The sequence below is a fragment of the Schistocerca serialis genome, chromosome 1 (genome assembly GCF_023864345.2).
Source record: "Schistocerca serialis cubense isolate TAMUIC-IGC-003099 chromosome 1, iqSchSeri2.2, whole genome shotgun sequence".
Lineage (NCBI taxonomy): Eukaryota > Metazoa > Arthropoda > Insecta > Orthoptera > Acrididae > Schistocerca > Schistocerca serialis.
The window spans coordinates 15,230,655-15,247,840 of record NC_064638.1 but is presented as its reverse complement, the minus strand read 5'-3'; the positions used below and the strand labels follow the sequence as shown (position 1 = coordinate 15,247,840).

Sequence of the window (17,186 nt, the reverse complement as noted above, 5' to 3'; positions counted from 1 at the left end):
AAAAAAATTCCCAGATTTCTCAGTCAAAAATACACTTTCTCCCAAGTGAAAACATACTTTTTCCCTGTTAACTGACGGTATATTTTCTCTTGGAACTGTATAACTTATAAGTCCTTTGATTATGGTTTTATACATGGGCGTAGAATTTCCTGGCGCTTTAGGAAAAAAAAAAAAAAAAAAAAAAAAAAAAAAAAAAACACCACGCATTTTGGAAAGATCTTTGATGTGCAGCAACATGTATGCTGCATATTTTTGTATTAGGAAAGTATAAACTCGAATTCCACCAAACACCGCATGTTACTTTCAAAAGCATTGAAATTGAGATTGGGATGCGCTTTTGTAAGTTAGTCATAGCTCATTTCATACGATTTCGCCAGCCGATCACAGCAGGTATTCAGAGCTTAGGACACGTGATGTAGTCAACCAACAGCAACATCACTGTTAAGTAGCGCGAACACACAAAGAGAAAAAGTTAATGGTTCAAATTAATGTAAATAGTGTTGCTAAACGAAACGCAAAGCCTTCACATATAATATTGGTCTATCAGATTAATACGCTGCAAGAGAAGCTAAGCTTTCACATAAAATGTAGGTCTTTTATGCGCGTATTACAATTTAAGATGTATCACACAAAGGTGCCAGTAAAATTTTTAATAACGACACAAATGTCTGATCTTCCAGGCTCAAAATTCATCTAAATGGCTCATCATCAAAGAGTTGATTTTTAAATGAGAGTCAAACACTTTGTGATTTAAGAAATTCATCGTACATTATCTCACATAGTTCTGGTGTAACTGCTAGAATGGTACTTTGATGGTAACGATTTTCAACCCACCATTCGAAATATTTTCCCATGACCTGTTAGAAATAGGTTCGTTTCTGCAGTTGCCAGAGAGCGCCAGATGACAGGCATCACTGCGCAAGCGCAGCTACGATGTCGTAGGGAGCCCGCATGTTCGTACGTGTGAAACAATAAAAGATATTACATTATGTAAGGAACAAGACATCAGAGGATACTCCAAGAGAATCGGAATTTCATGACCCATACTAAAATGTTCACATTTAAAAAGCAAATTTGTATGTCCAGAATCCCACGACCTGTTATTAAGCTTTTCTATGTGGTTTTTGGGATGTAACTTTTCTTGGAGTACCAGTACTGTCCTGTTTCATGTTTGGTTCTTTATTATGGCGTAATGCCAAATGTGCTAGAAGTTGAAAATGTGCACTTGAAATGCAGCAAACACAGTGTGTGGAATTAAACACTTTGTCCAAATTATATTGTCTGCCTTAGTGGAAAAGATTAATGAAAGAAAATTACTTTGGCAAACCAAAAAAAATAACTTCATTGTTCTAAAAGGCAATTAACGCTTGACTGTCAGAAAGATGGAAATAAAATAAAATCTGCAACTAATAACACAGTTTAGCCTTCCATAATTATGTGAATGTATTTTAATTCACTTGATAGCTCCCGGCCACAGAAATCTGTTTTGTCTTCATTTGACATGGGAGCAGTAAATGAAGAGGAAACAGCAAAAACACTAAATGTAAAAATGGGTCACGTGGAGAGTACTCACTTCCCAACTGTAATTCAGACTGTTCTGCGCATCAGTCCCGGATCTCTAATATTTCCGAACCGGGGCAATACCCCGCCACCCCCTCGAGCGTTTGAGATAGGACGTTAAAAAATATATATATATATATATAGACATATATATATATAAAAAAACAAAGATGATGTGACTAACCAAATGAAAGTGCTGGCAGGTCGACAGACACACAAACAAACACAAACATACACACAAAATTCAAGCTTTCGCAACAAACTGTTGCCTCATCAGGAAAGAGGGAAGGAGAGGGAAAGACGAAAGGATGTGGGTTTTAAGGGAGAGGGTAAGGAGTCATTCCAATCCTGTGAGTGGAAAGACTTACCTCAGGGGGAAAAAAGGACGGGTATACACTCGCGCACACACACATATCCATCCACACATATACAGACACAAGCAGACATATTCAAAGACCATTTTTTTTGTGGGGGTGTTGTGAGGGTGACATGGTATTTGAAGGTGGAAAGTGTAACATGAGGTTGAAATGAAAATGAAAGATAAAAATATATGGGGAGAGATAAAGGTGAACTAGAAAGCAACTGGAGATCTGGTATGAAAAAAGGCGAAAAAGTGTAGGTTAAGTTGATCCTGTGGTGAACTTGGGTTGGTAGACAGCAATGTGCATAAAGGTTAGGTGGTTTTGTTGCCGCTAAAACACGTTAAAGGACGGAGAAATTCGGGAAAATTTCGAAAAACCGTGTAATATGTCTGCTTGTGTCTGTATATGTGTTGATGGATATGTGTGTGTGTGCGCGCGAGTGTATACCCGTCCTTTTTTCCCCCTAAGGTAAGTCTTTCCGCTCCCGGGATTGGAATGACTCCTTACCCTCTCCCTTAAAACCCACATCCTTTCGTCCTTCCCTCTCCTTCCCTCTTTCCTGATGAGGCAACAGTTTGTTGCGAAAGCTTGAATTTTGTGTGTATGTTTATGTGTCTGTCGACCTGCCAGCACTTTCATTTGGTAAGTCACATCATCTTTGTTTATATATAATTTCCAAAAATAAGTTCATTTTGTAGTGCACATCTTTCTGAAGGGTCTGATGCATGCAACATGTGTGTTCGAGGAAATGTAAGACATGTCATAAGTGTGCCAAAGTGCAGTGTCTCGTCTCCTCACACAGCATTCTTCTATCACATGTCACTGTACTTCGCTCTGTGGAATTGAAATGTGTATATTTTGTAATGGATGCCATCAAACCATATTCAGGACAGTGGAAATTAAAATGTCCTGTGGTGCCTCTCCTGTTTACAGTTGGCCGGTTTGACATTCTGTCCCTCTTTTTTTTTAAAAAAAAGAACTCTTCAGAAAATCTGCACTCTTTGTTCCCTATCAGCTAACAACTTGCTGCTTTGTGTGACATAAAATTAAATATAGGATATATAAACCCAGTAAAGACATGAGACAAGCAAGACAATACATGTTTCTTCAATCCTTAGCTCCTAGAATTTTTTACCCTCTAATCTTGGTACAGCTTTACATGGAGTGCTTTCCTTCTGTGAAAGAATCTATTACCTCATCAAAGTTCGTCAAACATTTTGCTACACGAAAAGTCGAAATGTCGTTGTCTAATACTGAAAAAGCTGTTAATACAAATAGGACCCAAGACTGGTGTTGTTTCCCGATCTGATTACATCTATTTTGTCACTGTCTGCTAGATAAAACAAAATAGGCCTTTCTAATACTACAACAATTGTAATACACACAAAATAAATCAGACTGTTTTGGCACAAACAGTCTTTTTTGTAAGGACAGAAAATAATTCACAAAGTACCAATATCAAATGCCTATTCGGCCAACTACAAGCAAAAAGCATTACGTTAGGAAATAGTTTCACACTTCATTCATACGCTCCAGTTTCTCAAGCACGAGATCAAAAAGTAGTAGTATGACATTTTTATACAAACTTGGAATCGTCATATTGTTCCATAATTTGTGTGATGCCCCCATTTCTTCTCCTTCATCATTCTAACAAACAGTCTTGTTATCGCTAATTCTGTAACTATTACTGCCAATGCCAAAGCTTATTTGCAAGTTAACTTCATTAACTCTACCAGAATCACCGGTTTAGCTATCCCGTGATTATTCCCCGGTTAGGCGTTGTTACATGGTCGTACAACACATTTTCCGCGCTTCTTCCAGAACAGAACTTAAAGTAGCTGCTAGCTGTGGACTGTACAACTCGCCCTTACTAGTATAGTGATCTGCCCAAAAATATTTTGTCAAAATTTCATTTTCTTGTATACACCGAGAAGGTAATACGTAATCATTCTCACCTGTTATTTGTTTATTTCCACTCCTGTAGTCTGAATCTATGGATTCCGCTAGTAATTACAACAACGCTCATCATTCGCAAACACAGTCAATCACACAATCAGACAGCGGTTGGCATTCATCCGTTCAGCCTTACTTCGCTCAGCACTGTCAGATTCCACTGACAGAGGAAACATGTACACTACGCACGCATTCACAAATCAACTTACGATTCATTCAAAATCAACTTAGAATGTGTTAAAAATGTTCAAAAACCGACAGGGATTAGTTTCAAAGTGATATGAATAATCGATAAACTAACAAACTAACGTGCGCTGGATGCGAGTCGCTTTGTGAAACAACAAGGTTTCCTCCCCCCCCCCCCCCTCAAGAATATGAATTTGCCACCCCTCCCTAGATTTGGACCTCCTGCGCATGTATAAATCTGGCAGCTTGGGCGCTCCAGTAAAATTTTTCCTGGTAGCATCTAGCTGCTTGCTGCGACTGCTTACACAGCCAACAATTTCTGTAGCCAGAAGCGGGAGAAGGTACTACTCAGCTGTGCATGCACATGATCGAGCTCGTAACTGTTAAAATGAATTTAATGTAAACAGTTGTGACGTCACGCTCAGCAGAGGCAATTTGCTGTTACAAAGCATTGCACAGTCTTCCTAAAGCTTTTGACTCATTTTACTGTTGGCGGACACTTGTATGAGCACCGTTTTGTTGCTGTATATGGTGCATTTCCCTTGAAATTTAAGTTTTATTTTCGTTTTTTCTCTTGTTCATATTTTATTGCTGCAGTATTGAGACACAGAAATATCCTTTGTTAGAGTATTGGTTCTTACCAATCAAAATTACACAAATTTAACTGAAAGTAAAAACAATGAAAAATTTCCCGGGTTTTTCCCCAGATCTTCCGGGTCGTATACACCCTGCATGTCCATGGCGCACTCCCCCTTCTTAGCAATAAAACAACATAAGTTGCTCTTCTTTGAATGCTTTTTCATGTCCTCTGTCAACACTATCTGGCAAAGATACCATAGCACACAGGGCCATAACTGTAGTTCAACAGTGTTTCAGTGAAAATCTTTTGTGTGTTTTCAGTTGTATCGCCATCCACCATCTCACTTCCAATTCAACAGTAAACACTGAAACACTATGTTATGCAGATAACAACCAACCTTAGGCTACAATTCCCCATTGCAAGTCACTGACATCAAAAGAAAAATTCAACTGAGAAAATTGAAAAATGATGCTAACGACTGTCTCTCAAATAATAATGTATCACAAAGTTGACCAAATATTAGTTTACCAGTTACTGACCACTAATTTGCTCGGTTCTTTGCCATCAGGACCCTCTGGACCAAAGACACGTATTAGAACATACTTAAATGTTCCTTCTGGGTCGATATCCACATCAGGAACAGCGGCAAGCTTCTCTGCTGCTGTCATTAGTGTCCTGTTAAACAGGTGTTAAAATTATTCCAGAAATATTTATATACAACAGGTGAGAGAAGAGTAGTGCTGCAGTCACAATGTAAACAATACAATTCTGCCTCTAGGATTTATACTGGAAAAAATGTTTCCTTCAGAGAAATAATGATCTAATATTTGGATTTTGAAACGTGTGCCTATTAATTAAATACAAGCATTCTGTGGAAGATCGTACACCATCCAAACCATAAAACTATCAATTAATTGTATCCAAAGGGAAACATACTTGAGAAAGCAATAAAATTACAAAGAGAGACAACTGCATTCTCGTAGAAAGAATTCGCTGGGTGAATTCCTTCATGTTTGGTGGACTCAAGAATATTTTTTAAAAACATTTATTGTTTATAGTTTAGAAAGAGCAGCCATTTTTGTTTCAGGCTGCAAGCATTCTTCCACTTTTATAAGCGTCTGTGGTTTTTTTAAATTATTCGGTAATGGATTGCCCCAGACCTTTCATATAAGAGGTATTTATTTCAGCAGACACTGGACTATAAATTAAAACCATGATCACCCTGCTGAATGTATTAGGGAATACACTTTTAATGTCTCAAAGTTGTTGGTTGTAAATTTAAAAAAACTATTTTTAATACTATCTTTCCAAAGAGTAGTTTCTTAGCCTTAATACATTTTGTGGTATTACACTACTCAGTACAGATACCTTTTTTTTTTTTTTTTTTAGAGAAAAAATTATGACAAGCTTATACTTAAAAACACTTTAAAAACAAATGTTTTGAATTTTTTCATTCTTTGGTCTGCAAATCTTTGTTAATGGACCAGATATAAATCTGAAAATTACACATTTAATAGACCTTTATGATATCAAACTTCTGTATAAATTTCAACCTTGACAAAAAAAATTTCAAATATGAGTCAAAAATATGTTTCTTACTGTTTGCAATACCTGGGCTGATGGAAACAGTGTATAAATTACATAATTTAAAAATATCTAGGATAACTCTTTAAAAAATAAGACAATTCATTACATTATCCCGTTCTCAACTTATTTGTTTTTACTATGTTGTTTATTGAACAACAGAGATATTTCTTCACTCATGTTGGGCACAGGGTTAAATGTTCGCCTAGTCACAGTCATAAATTCCAGGGGAGAAGACAACTCCTTTAATGATTTTTAACGGGCCTCTCGAATTGATCCTTTTCAAAATTTTTAAACGGGGTTCTTGGTGCTGGTAAAATGTAACATCCACATCTTGGTTTTGACGAGCAATGTTACCAACTTTGGCAATCCACCACTGTTCACCATAGACACAAGCCACTATGTCCTTACTTTGAAGTGTCAGTGGTACAAGTTTTCCACGGTGATGACGTTCACTATCAGAGGATGTTGATGTGAACTTACAGTTGAGCAAGTTGTATGACTAAGGTATAAAACAATGAAAGGATCAGGTGCCTTTAATCTTCTGACAAGTTTTGAATCTTTCCTCCAAGACATTGGCATAGAGTTCTCGTATTTCCTCACATTTAATGAAACATACGTAATCCCTTTTACCTATTCTTTATACAGAATTTGAACATTTCTTGACGTGTCCAGATTTGGTTCTCATAGGTCCGTTGCAGACTAGCTTTTGTGACAGCTCACTTTGTTGTACCCTTTATGCCATCACACTCACTCTTCCCAGGGCATGATGCAAAAAAGTGCTATTCTGCACCGAGCCAACGGTCTTTTTTTCTTTGAGAAAGGAGATATTAATATTTGTTTGCTTTTATATTGGCTTGCAGCACCATCAGAGAAGTTCATCAGTTTGTTTATGGAACTGTTGTGCTGTTTTACGTAGTTTGTTAACTGCAGGTGAAAAGCATGCACTGCTGTAGCTTTGTGCTCAAAGTAATCATTTGCAACACAAAAACTATGACTCTAGTTTATCTGGATCTTTATAACAGAACACAAATGGACAAACTGTGGCCTGTTTGTTTACCCAGTGGTGCCCTTGTATTTCACTTGAACAACAAATGAATAGTTTTCAGAAAAGTCAGCAAGAACTATAGAGTCATCAACTGCCAAGGTTTGCTTTTGTCCTTCAGAAATTTATCCTGACTTTGGCAATTAAATGACACACTATTGAGTTTCAAGGTTAGTAACCAACACTTAGAAAAACTATTCTCGTCATTTTGAGACTCCATTGTTCAACTGCACACTTCAAGGGCTCATTATTAACCAAGTGTGAGTGAACAGATGTTGGTGGAAGGGGGATGACAACACACAGATTTGTACAGGCTTGTCTACATCTACATGGATACTCTGCAAATCACATTTAAGTGCCTAGCAGAGGGTTCATCGAACCACCTTCGCAGTTCTCTATTATTCCAATCTCGTATAGAGCGCAGAAAGAAGGAACACCTATATCTTCCCGTTCGAGCTCTGATTTCCCTTATTCTATCGTGGTGATCGTTTCTTCCTATGTAGGTCAGTGTCAACAAAATATTTTCACATTCAGAGGAGAAAGTTGGTGATTGGAATTTTATGAGAAGATTCTGTTGCAACAAAAAATGCCTTTCTTTTAATTATGTCCAGCCCAAATCCATTATCATTTCTGTGACACTCTCCCTCATATTTCACAATAATACAAAATGTGCTGCCCTTCTTTGAACTTTTTCAATGTACTCTGTCAGTCCTATGTGGCAAGGATCCCACACCGCGCAGCAGAATTCTAAAAGAGGACGGACATGCGTAATGTAGGCAATCTCCTTCGTACTGCCAATAAATTGCAGTCTTTGATTACACTTCCCCACAATATTTTCTGTTTGTTACTTCCAATTTAAGTTTGATATCATGAAGATCCATTAAGTGTGTAATTTTCAGACTTTTATCTGCTCTCCTTACAAAGATATTTTAGGTCAAAGAATGAAAAAATTCAAAAAATCAATTTTTTAAAATAGTGTACATTTTGTGTAAGCTTCTCACTATAAGAAGTAGTTATACTGTATAGTGAAATAGCACAATAAATATTAAGGCTGAGAAATTACTCTTACTTTGGAAACATACAATTAGGGTAGATAAAAAATCTACTCACCAAGTGGCAGCAGAACTCGCACATAAAAGACGGAAGAGGGGTGAAGGAAGAGAACTGGAGACGTCTAGGAAAATTGGTAGATATCGGGAAAGTCACCCAGAACAGCGGGTCAGAGGAGACTTACCGTAAGTAATGTCTTTCCTTCTCATCCCGTACGGTAAGTCTCCTCTGACCCGCAGTTCTGGGTGGCTTAACCAATATCTACCCCTTTTCCTAGACCTCTCCAGTCTTCCTCCTTCACTCGATTACTTCCCCTTCCACCCTTCTGCCTGAAGAAGGAGCCACTGGCTCCAAAAGCTTGCCAATTACAGCTGTTTTTTAGGTGTGTGTTCTGCCGCTGCTTGATGAGTAGAATTTTTATCTATCCAATTAAATAGTTTAAAGAATGAGCTTTTTTAGCTTGCAATCAACAAGTTTGAGCCATTAAAAGTAGGGCCTATATTAAGGAATACATTCAGCATGGTTATCATGGTTTTTAATTTATAGTCCAGTTAATGATTCTTATTTGAAATTTCTGGGGCAACTCAGTACTGAATAATTTATATAAAAACAGATGCCTGTAAAAGCAAAAAATAGCCACTGTTTCTAAATGTTGAGAATAAATTTTTTTTAAAAATGTCTTTAAACCCATTAAACATTCGGGAATTCATCCAGCAAATATCAATTTTTTTCTGAAATGACCGAGCGACTGGTTACTTTTTTCCCTGGCCCACTAGTCCTAGCTTACATAACAGAAATTTTGATTTTTATCAATACCAACTGTCTGCTTTCACCTATCACATCATCAAAATGCTGGACATAAATCACTCATCGAAATCAGCCACACACTGCAACAACAAGTAGCCCAAGTTACCTATGGTGTTGTAAGTTGCCACAAATCAGAAACTGCTGTGTTTCCAGTAGCAAAACATACTGTTGCAAAATTGGCAGCAAATGGGTAGCATCACGTTGTGGCACAGCAACCATAAAGCTTTGCTTTGTCTCAACGTCATGACCACCAAAGACTCATTGCTCTCGCACCTATGACTTCGATGGTGCTGACGAAGCAGCTCTCGTCTATTTCAACAGTATGGCCAGGGCCGCCCAAAACTATTGGCTCAATTAAGAAATATTCATGGCAGATATCTCTACAAAATTGGCACCAATCGAACACAGTGTGCTCACTGCCAATTTTGAGCTCCCTTATTAAAAACTTTTGCCTACTGAGTTCGAAAACCCACATGTAAGACAGTTGCACAATTTTAGAAATGTCTAAATGACTGCCAGCAAAAAATGACATTTTCCTGACTGAACATTTCTTTCTACAGTCCCTGCCAATGGAGCAGCTCCAAATTTCGCCATCTTTCCCTGTAGTTTTCTCCAGCTTCATCTCGTTGTATCCAACACAATACCTATTTTCACACACCATATCGTTCTTCATAAGACCTTGTTGCCTAGCCCATTGTATTGAGCTTCGGGTGTTCTCCATAACATGGTATAAATCTTCCATTACCAAATTGCGCAAATCTGGAAAATTTCTCGCCATTTTGGCACACGCAGTAATATACGATACTTCAAAACGGACAGCCTCAACAGAAAAATATAGGTTGTTGGGCGCACTGATCAAGATGCATAACTGTGAGCAACAGGGACAAATACCATATGCAACAATATGCAAAGCCAACAATAGCTATCATGGTAAGGATGTATGAAACTGTCAGCATTACCTATGGCTAAAGAACTCTGTGAAGAAATATATTAAAATGTCTGCAGCATATTGGCATAGCAACATGAATAAGCTGGTGAAAGCAGACAGTTAATTAATCTCCCCCCCCCCCCCCCCACCTCCATATGAAAATAAGTACTTTTTTGGTATTCCGTGCATATATATGCTTATATCTTAAGAATATGTGTTTGCTTCAAAAATAGGTATTTTTCTCATGATCAGCGCATGTACCCCCTAAACTGCGTAAGTGCCATTTTCGTTATTGCAGATGTTCGTTTTTTGGTATTGTGGGCTTGGTTTGAGCTATATAGGTCGAGTGAACTGTATGATTCCTGCTGGCTTTGTGGCTGTAGCATTATGTCGTAGGGTGAGACTTTTTTAGGGGTGATGTGATGTGATGTTTTGTATTGTTAAAATTAGGTTGTCCTTGCGCTAGACCCCCTATTTCCCGCGGTTGTTCTGTAGTTTCATTTTATCATTGAAGTAAGATTACTTTCACTGTTTCTATTTTCTCGATCCCTTTACAAACGCAACCACAAATCACATGGAGTCAGTCTGGCAAAAAGCTAAAGAAAAAAATCCTATAAGGCCTTTCAGAACTCACTGTGCTATGCTGAATAACTACCTGGCGGAATTTCTCTGGTGTCAACGTTTTGGGGAAAACCCATTCCACAATTTTGTTATTAATTCCACCTTTCTAGAAGAGAGAGAGAGAGAGAGAGAGAGAGAGAGAGAGAGAGAGAGAGAGAGAGAGAGAGAGAGAGAGAGAGAGAGGAGAAAAAAAAAAAAAAATTAAATTCCGTGCATACATATGCAATATGTCATTCTTGATACAAAAAAATTTTTTGAGACAGTTAACTGATTTTTTCTTTGCATCCAAATGAAAAATAAGTACTTTTTTGGTGAAGAGCGCGTCAGATATGACTGTAACACTCAAGTTTTGAAATAAAAAAATTTTTGGCATTCAGCGCATATATATGCTTATATCTTCAGAAATACGTGTTTCCTTCAAAAATAGGTACTTTTCTCATGATCAGCGCATGTACTCCCTAGACTGCCTAAGTGCCACGAAAAGCAGAATCAGATGTTTCCCTCGACCTCTACAGCTGATAGCAAGGAACCAATACAGCTGAAAGGAAGCCCAGATACCAAGGAACCAATAGCTACAACCTGAAGAGTGGAATCAGACATTTCCCTTGACCTATGTAGCTCAAATGCAGCTCTCAATACCTACCGGCAATAATAATAATAATAATAATAATAATAATAATAATAATGAAAATAATGTAAACTTCACACACCAACATAACTCAAAAAACACCACAAAAACCAAAACCTTCAACAACTCGAAAACGCAAAAACCTGTATATACACCAGATCAATTAAAACCAACCAAAGCACGATAAATGTAAAACAGACAGAACATCAGAATTACTACAGATTAAAACCAAAATAAAAGTTTATTACCAACAAAAGCATGCAACAAAATCACCTAGGTTGACCGCCGCTACCAGTACACACACACACACACACACACACACACACACACACACACACACACAAAACTAATCAAACCTAACAAAATGCCACACACATAAAAAACCATCACTGAAAAATGATTTCCAAATCCACATTGCAGCACTGGCTACCCAGACTCAAATAAACCCATGTTACCATAGTGATAATGAACCCATATCACATGTTAAACTCAACAAACACAAACCAATTCAAAAACACACACACAACACCATTATGTCATGGGTCAAAGGAGACAGGTGGAATAGAACACTTCCAATGGCCCCTTAACTTAGTTCCTACCTCACGCAGACAGACAGGATGTGAGGACAAGAATGAATAGTTCTGAAAAATAAGATTAGTGTTTCACTTTTAAAAGTGTTAATCAGCAGTAGGGCCTCCTGGGATCTTGCTTACTTGACTATCAGTAGTGACCAGCCATACTGTTTCTTTATAAAACAATTCCTTAATAACTTCATTGTTTAATATTTGGATTCTTGCACTGATGTCACCTCACGTGTAAGATTGTTCCCCCTATTGTTATCTAGACAACAAACTTGAACTCTAAGACATGATATCACAGTACATAAAATGATTTTTACATGTTAGTCTGAGAACGTGGACAGTGACCAAGAAGGCATACCCTAAAATTGCACTTACTTTAAGTTTTCAAAATGTCACAACCCCTTTCTTCTGTCATTTATCACTCTTTAACCTCTGGCAACAATCTGTTAATATAAAAACTGCACTGTTTTTAGGGTTCATGTTAGACCACAGACCTCTCTATAACTGACTGGTTGGAGAAAGGCAAGACAAAGAACTGGTTATGAACTGTTATGTCCAAATCAATCTTTGAAATGCCAAAAACAGGATTAGTTAAAAATGTGATACCAAGCTTATGAACGACAACACCCTTAACGTGGTGGAGATATAAGACACAGAACTGATCAACTGCTCACCTAACTAATAACACGTAAATGTTAGCGAAATAAAATGCTAGGGACTAACAGGATCTCTGTGAGAAAAGGTAGTTTTGGGCCCAGGATGTTCTTTCTATTAGTCCTTCAAATATATTAAAAACTTGAAAATACCAGACCCCAATTCGAAAATGGAGCCTCACATAGGTACTTAAATGTATCTATGGAATGACCTACCAACCCAACCTATCCTAGATATATGTTTACACCAGTCTACAGATCAGCCTGTCAATGTAAATGAACACATATATACATCTTGTATGCCACAAGCATTCCCCCAGTCGAACACCATCTCCAATAGGCCTAGACTTAAAGTACACCTAGCAAACAATACAGTCTAAGCTACCAGCCACAAAAAATAAACTTCATATTATGACCAAAACACACACTCAAAATATTTCACTGAAACAAACGAAATATCCTAGATGCCATATCACATCACATTTCATATAGGCTACCTATGGCTCATGTTGTTCACTGGTCTCCAAACACGTTTATTTTTTCACACACAAGCATTTATTGCTTAGTCCAGTTTCTTGAATAAGTATCATGAGGCTATCGTGGTTAAGATTGTCAAATTAACTCCCAAAAACATCTTTTTGATAGCAATATTCTTGAATACTGGTTGTTTCTCAGATTCCACACCCCCTTCGGAATACCAGCTTGGTGCTTTCTGGGGTTTAGATATTAGCTACACAGTCATAGTTATGCTACCAAGACCTTGTAATGGATCTGGGAGATGTTATTTTTTTACCGTATTTGTCGATACCGAATTGTAAATGTTTTCTTATATTTTTGTCAGAATTTATTATAATTTGTCTTATTATATGTTAATTTACTTCTGTTTTTGAGAGTAAAAGCATATTGATTACTATTAGAAAATGTATCCACAGTCTAATATAACAGTCGCGACACTCACTGCTGTAAAAATTGTTGCCGTTTGACAGATGGAGCGACACTAGCGCTCCAAGTGGCAGGTAAGGTGAACGTCAGACGCGTCGTAAGCATAATGTTTGTTTGCATCCATTTCCTTCTTCATTTCCGAATTATTTGAGTTATTTTCTTGGCTCCAAGGGTTTGTGTGGTACCAGAAGGCATATATGTTACTAAAAATGATTCTAAAAAAAGCACAAGTAAGGACAAAAATCATGAATAGAGTGGCAAGCTACAACACATTCGTGAAGAAACACTTTTGACATTGGACAGAATTGCAGCTTACCACGTTGATATCAAAAGATTATAAACACACAGATTCACATGTAGGAAGCACATACATGTACCTCTACATGCAAAAACGACCGACAGCTCGTTTATCGTACTGTAGGCCTACTGCGTTTGTCATTTTCGCCCGTTGCCACAAGTACGACCTTCATCTTTATATTATTATAAGTGAGACAAGCAACTGCAAAATAGTGGGAGAAATATGCTAAAAACATTATAATGAGCTGATTACACTACATTTCAAGAAAAACCAAATATTTGAATAATTTTCAATCAATCAGTCAGTGCACAAGGTGCTGACAAAATAATGTCATCACACGAAAGAAGCAAGGAAAATTAGGTGACTAACAACAGAAGTGAACGAAATACATACCAAAGAAATCAGCAGCCCAAATGAGCCAACTACTTCAGTTTCTTATTTGCTTTCTTGTTGTTAGAAACTAAGTCTTGATTCCAATATTTGAGCCGGTAAACAAGTCTCACTTTAACAAATATCTTGATTAACAGCAGCTTAGTTTCTTCACAACATCCAGGGGGAAAACTTGGGACAGCCAGCAACAAGTTTACATATAATTCACCACAGTTTTTCTTGTGAGAATGTTCATCAAAAACTGATGCCATCTGATTTTCACAATCCCTCAAAAATAAACAAATATTTTCACTGCAAATAACCAAGCTTCAAAATTGTCTTCGTAACTTTTGAAATGGCAATAAAATTTGTCATTTGCATCTAAGTCCTGGCTGTTGTCTACAAGTAGATTCCTGCACTTGACACAATTATGTAAAGAAAAAAGTTTCTTCAATATGTAACCAAACACATATCTCATACTGTTTTGTTCTTCAAGGTCTGCTGGAACTTCCACATTTGGTAGCTTTGTTGCAGAACTTGTATCACTACTGCATAACAACTGAGAGACCTTTAATGTTTGAGCAGATTTCATGTCCAGTATTGCCTGACCCCAGTCAATTCCTTCACAATTACTGCTTGCCACATTAGAGGAATTTATCAGTTTGCTTAGTGTACAGTTGTTAAATGCAGCACAAAACTGCCTTGGAAATGGGTTGCTGCAAAAACCACCTCTCTGCCTCATAGTTGAAAAAAAGTTTTCCAATGTGTCTTGGTTAATTTTACGTGAGAATAAGTACAATTTTGTTCCAGTCAGTACCTCGGCAGCAAGCATTTCCAAAGCTCATATATTGCTTAGAAGCCCCTTTACACATTTTATCCTCAGGGAGTAATCTTTTCCATCAGAGCCTACAAATTTCCAAGAGTGAATCCATGGCTTCATCACATGTAGAACATCCAGATGCTCTGAATCACTCCTAATACAGTTTCTTAGATGCACAGGCCCTTTCACACTGTATGTATTAAAGAAATCAAAAATGTCATTAACTTTCTGACAAAAGTCTGAAGTGCCAGTTGCAGATAATGGCATACTACCACAAAATACAAGTGTGTCAATACCAGCTGCCACTGTGTGGCTTAACACACGAGCTGCAGTACCCACTTACATTTTTGAAAAAGCTGGCAGTTTGACAGCCTTTTTAGTCAGCTTCGGAGCTAACTTGTATTTCCTGTGCAAGTCATTTGAATAGAGCTGAGAAATGTCCTTCCAAGAAGCAGTACCAACCAAACCATCATTTGATGTATGAATTATGCCATACCTAAATAGGTTGTTTCTGATGCTCTTAAACAAACGTGGGGTATCATAGAAGAAATAGATCTTCTGCTCCTCATATACCAAACTTGGATTGTCTTGTGTAATTCCCAGTCTCTTTCTCCAGCCCACAAAATTTGAACCCCGATCAGTCACACAGGTCTTTACAACCAAGCCAATTTCCTTAAGTCTCTTGAGTACTTCATAAAATATAGCAGTCAAATGCATAGCTCCCACTGTTCCTTTACAAAAACAGTACAGCAATGGTTGTTTGAAACATGAAAAAATGCCACTAATCATTATCACCAACACACTGTTCGCAATTTTAGCTGTGCCTCATATGTCAAATTTGCCATTAGAGACATTTCATCCAATGACATATTCACAAGTTTATCAATATAAGAAAAATGTTGCACCTTTTGCTTTAAAAGATGGAATATATAGTCACTTATCCCACATTTTATTTGTATGCCTTCCACATACCTTTGTAATGTACGCACTGATGGAAGCATAAAACATTCTGACAAAAACCTGTATGCCTGAGTGCTGTAATATAATAAATTTAGAGGAAACAGATTATTTTCGTCTTTCCATCTTGCAGCACGTTTTTCTCTCAATGGCATGGTAATCTGGCTTACCAACAAGTCAAGGGCACTTTTTTTAAATATCGGGATCCTACAGTCTTTAACATTCGTTTGTCCTTGTTCACTTGCTCCTTCTGATACAGTTTCTGTCGCTGTCTGTAGGCACTTTCCTTGTCCCGTAATAGTTTCGCTCAAAGTCTAGCGATTTGCACATTCTGACACTTCAGACGCTTTTTTAAGACACGAACAGCTGCACTTAATCTAACCACTTCATCGTCAAAGCAAGTCTGTGTTGAAGATTCACACGAATCTGGCACTGATACATGCAGAGTTGAACCGGCTGCTTCTGTGTCATAGGACTGTTTTACTGCTTTAGATTGACTGTCGAATCTTTGCGGCAGTTTCCTCTTCATCGTCAGCTGAGGTGGCTTATTTGGAATGTCAAACAGTGTGGGTACTGCATTCCACACGAGTCTGTTGTTGTCTGCGTTCATGAACTGGTTTTGTTCGAAATGTGGCGAACAAAACCTAATATTATTATACAGGTACACTGGTTCTTTCTTAATGAGGCCTTCTCGCCTGCTATTAACAAGCCATTTTCTGCTCCTAAAACGAAACATTCATCATTTATACACATATAGTTTGCAAGTGAATCCTGCCGATACAGTTTAGTAACATGATGGTATATACCTCTCAGGATCCTTAGGAAACCTAAAAACAGACAGCTGTGGTGTCTTCTTCCTGTTGTTAGTGCAATTTATTGCGCTACAAACGCTCCCGCCAGTAAGAGCCATTGTATAAATCGAAATAAACAACCACTATTCTCTTTCACGATCGCGGCGAATTCACAGTGTAACGCAGCAGCCTCTTGGGGCGCTGCTGGCGCTGTAGGCAACAAAATCGAAGCGAAGTGTCGCTACTGTTATGATGTATCGAAGAATAGCAAAGAGACTGATTACAAGTGGAAACTTGTGAATTGTGTAAAATATCTTTGACGTTGGAGTCGTCTTTGACTATTGTCTTGGTGTGTGTTGACGGAAGAACAATGTGAAGGTCGCCGTCATAAATAATTTTGAATTATGTTACTATTATTTTTGTATTAACTAAAAAGAAGAAACTACATTTGAAGAAACTGTATTTGAAACA

General features: G+C 37.6%; 1 long non-coding RNA gene across 4 annotated transcripts in view; it reads right to left on the bottom strand.

The window, feature by feature from the left end:
* Positions 1 to 16,847, bottom strand: part of LOC126460413 (uncharacterized) — a 49,038-nt gene extending 32,191 nt beyond the window's left edge. For 3 of the 4 annotated variants that reach the window (XR_007585938.1, XR_007585941.1, XR_007585939.1), the window contains exons 1-3: positions 16,731 to 16,847; positions 14,172 to 16,646; positions 5,181 to 5,316 (exon numbers count right to left, since the gene is read on the bottom strand). This is a non-coding gene — a long non-coding RNA (uncharacterized LOC126460413). Of the gene's footprint in view, positions 1 to 5,180; positions 5,317 to 13,496; positions 13,696 to 13,796; positions 13,980 to 14,171; positions 16,647 to 16,730 lie in introns of all 4 variants that reach the window. The other variant, XR_007585940.1, reaches the window with a different exon arrangement.
* Positions 16,848 to 17,186: the final 339 nt, after the last annotated feature.